Source organism: Elephantulus edwardii, unplaced genomic scaffold (genome assembly GCF_000299155.1).
Source record: "Elephantulus edwardii isolate Elephantulus edwardi_28Jun2011 unplaced genomic scaffold, EleEdw1.0 scaffold00198, whole genome shotgun sequence".
Classification (NCBI taxonomy): domain Eukaryota; kingdom Metazoa; phylum Chordata; class Mammalia; order Macroscelidea; family Macroscelididae; genus Elephantulus; species Elephantulus edwardii.
In genome coordinates this window covers 2,087,238-2,091,379 of record NW_006399948.1, presented here as the reverse complement: position 1 = coordinate 2,091,379, position 4,142 = coordinate 2,087,238, and positions in this window count along the sequence as shown.

The following is a 4,142-nucleotide window of genomic DNA, read 5'->3' as shown; positions in this document are numbered from 1 at the left end:
TGTTCCTTATTCACAAAATAATCTGTGTTAAAAATAATAAAAAAGGCAATATCACTATAATTTAAATAATAACCTTATTTTCATGGCATTCAATAAGTCACCTACATTACTTATTTCATTTCATCCACATAGCACATCTATGATTCTGAATCTTATATTTCATCACAAAAACTCGTTGTCATTGAGTCTGACCTGACTCACAGCTGACTAATGAATTTCCAAGGATATAATATTTTGTGTGTGTGTGTGTGTGTGTGTGTGTGTGCGCGCGCGCGCGCTCAGCATTGCATAAGGACCTTTATTATTTATTTCTTTTTTAATTTTATACTGGATTACTGCAATATGGATTAAAGCTCAATATCAAGAAAACAAAGATTCTCACCACTGGGCTAATTGACAGCATCAGGATGAATGATGAAGAGATTGAGATTGTCAACAGCTTTAGTTTGCTTGGCTCCACAGTCAACATTCTTGGCATCAACAGCCAGGAAATTAAAAGACTTATTGCGATGGGAGAGTATTAGGGACCTTTCCAAAGTACTGAAGAGCAATGGTGTCACTCTCGAGGCTAAGCTGCGTCTGATATAGGCCATGGTCTTTGCAATCATTTGCTATGTATCAGAGAGCTGGACAATTACTAGGGAGGACTGAAGGAGAATTGATGCCTTTGAGCTGTGGTATTGGAGAAGAGTACTGAATATACCATGGACTGCTAAAAAAATGAACAGGTTCTTCTTGGAGAGGGTTAAACCAGGCTGCTCCTTGGAGACAAGGATTCTGAAACTTTGTCTGACATATTTTGGACATGTTGCAAGGAGAGACCGGTCCTTGGACAAGGATATCATGCTTGGAAGGGTGGAGGGACAGCGCAGGAGAGGGAGACTCTCTATGAGGTGGATTGATTCAGTGACAGATAATCGAGGTGGATGTCTCAGAGACAGTGAGATTGGCACAGGACAGAGCAGGGTTTAAGTCTGTTGTACATAGAGTCGCTATGAGTTGCAGGCAACTCGATGGCCCATAAGAACAACAACAACATACTGGATTATTTACAAAGGTTGTATACATTGCTTTTCACATTTTGCATTTCTTTTGCCCATCCCTCCCTCCACCCATCAAACTGTGCAACCCTATGATTAACCCCTTTACCCCTATCCCCCAGCTCCTGCCTATCCTTACCCTTCTGCTTCTACCCTCCCTGCATTGCAAGAACATGAAAACAGCCCATATATTCAACCATAACCAAATGGCTTGAGAAATGATGGTACATCACATGATGGAATACTATGGAGCATGCAGGAGCAATGATAATGTAAATTACTAACTCACTTAAGAGGGACTGGAGACTATTATGTTAAAATGAACTAACTCAGTGTCTTAAGACCAGTATCAAAGGATATGATTTTTATATGAGAGAAGATTCTCCATCTTTTCCTTGTGGAGCTAGTGGTGGATTTGAACTGCCAGAGAGGGGCATACTTTGGTTTGGCAATGCAACTCCCAATGGACTGTACCATCAAAACTCCCTGAATCTGTTATAATCCTGAATATATAGATGCAAAGTTTTATGTCATTTATCATGATCAGACAGCTAACACATGAAGACATGCTATTCATTTATATGTCTGTATATATCGCTTTGTTTCTATTTTTTTTTAATTATTATCTCTGGAGAACTCCACTTACAGTCAGTTTTTATCCCCTTAATTACTTACAGAACTAATGTCCCCAGAGAAGAGCTAGTATTGTGATTTGTATACAATAGTCCTGCTTTCAGTTATTTAAACTTATTACTAAAATGTTAATACCTGTTTTATTTCTCGATTCAACAGTTTCTCTGTTGCCTGATTTCTTATATCTCATCGCTCAGAAAATGTGTTCATTAAAATATTCTAATCAGGCTGACCTTTATCAAAGAGATAGATCCAAACTTCCTATCAGTCAAGTGGCGAAAAGCAATTATACAGAGTATTTGTACTCCAAAGAAGTCCAACTAACTTGTTAAAGCTAGTTCATGTAAAAATAATAATATTCTGCTGAATGGACACCTAAATTATTATTTTTAGCTGTTGTTTCACTAAATGTAAGTAAGAATTTGTTTTTTAAAATATTACAGCTTTGCCTGGCAAAGAACAAATAATGAAGCAACTCAGGCAGCTTGTATGCTGATGTTGCAGTCTGTAGACTCAAATTGAGATTTTTCGCATCTAGTAAATAAGCATTCTTATGATTCAGAATAACTGTTTGGCACAGGTAAAAGATTACTCTACAATTGAGAATTTGACATGAGCTGAAGCTAGTAATTGAAAGGAAGAAAAGCTTACACCACAATGCTAACAACATAAAAATGTGTATTTAGATCAATTCAGGTAGGCTAAAATAAGGAATTGATTTTTAAAAGAGAGTGCTCTGATGGCCTAGCGGCAAGACGCTGTGCTGCAATCCTGGAGGCAGTAGTCCTTGACCTTCTTCAGCAAGTAATTCATGTCTTCTTCAGTTTCAACAAGCAGGGTTGTGTCATCTGCATAATGCTGGATATTAATATACTTAAGATGTTTAAAGATGGTCATAGTTCTTCAGACTAGATTATAATAATTCCTGTTCTAAAAGACATATTGTTGTTGTTGTTGTTTTGGGAGTCAGAACTGATCCGTAAGTGACCTTTTGGCGGGTTTTCAGAAGCAGTTAATCACATGGGATAGGATTGCCCATCCTTCTCCATGGAGCAGCTGATGGACTCGAACTGCACGACTTCAGGAATTGCAACACAGCTTCTTGCCACTCGGCCACCAGAACTCCCTATAAGACATACTGAGTATTTAAAAATAAAACTCAACTCATATGTTTATGTCATAATTCCAAGCCATAAAATAATTTTCCCAAAGTTTATTTCAAAAGCTTTGTCTGGCTTATAAAACTGGGAAATTCTATCATAAAGTTAATTGCCAAAGATTAAATAGTAAATATTTTTAACAATGCTGTGATTTAGGTATTTCTGACTTTAAATGATTATTGTTTGTTGCTGTTGAATCACAACAGATATGCTGAACGTTAAATGCATGCCTTTGGGCATATACATGCTTATGTCTACTTATGTGCATGAAAAAGAAGTGATGCTACATGAATGCATTCTGTTATTATGTACTATCAAGTTGGAATTGACTCATAGCTGACTCTTCAAGAACTTTTCAGAGGCTGTAAATCACATAAGAGGAGACTATCTTTTCTCTGCGGTGCAGTTGGTGAATTTGAATTGCATGTCTTTGGCATGGCATTATAATTTCTTACCCTAAGTCTCCTTTAAAGTAAGAGAAAACTAAATAATTCAGTGTCAAACAGTAGATTTTTATTTTCCTCCAACATTAAGAAAGACATCTTCTCCGTCTATCATGATGTTGACAATTGGACCACTGATGAGAATCTTTTCTTCTTAATCTTGAGTTTAATCTATATTGAAGACTGTAGTCCTCGACCTTCTGCAGCACACACTTTAGGTTTTCCTCAGTTTTGGCAAGCAAGATTGTTTCATCTACATACCACTAGTTATTGATGAGTTTTCCTCTAATCCTAATGCCACATTTCTCCTCATAAAGTCCAGCCTCCTGAATGATCTGTTCCAAAGCAGACTAAAAAGATAAGAATAAAAGAAGCATTCCTGAAACACTCCGTTCCTGATTTTGAACCAGTCTGTGTTTTCTTGCTCTCTTCTAAGAACTGCGTCCTGGTCCAAACATAGGTTTTGCATGAGCACAATCAAGTATTCTGGAATTCCCATTAATCTTAAGGTTTGCCACAGTATCTTGTAATCTGTGCAGTCAAATCTCTTTGAATAGTTAAAGAAACACAGACACTTCTCTGGTACTCTTTGCTCTCAGCCATGCTCCATCTGACATTGGTAATAGTGGCACAACATCTTTAAGCGTAGCTTGTATTTCTGACAGTTCATTTCGGATAATCTTCAGCAGGATTTTCCTGCTTGTGATATTAATGATATTGTTATATAATTTCCCCATCTTCTAGGTCACTTATTTTTTTTTGAGTGGGCATAAATATGGATCTCTTCCAGTCAAGTTTGTGAGGTAGTTGTCCTCGAGATTTCTTGGCATAATCTGATGAGCACTTCCAAAACAACATTTGTTTGT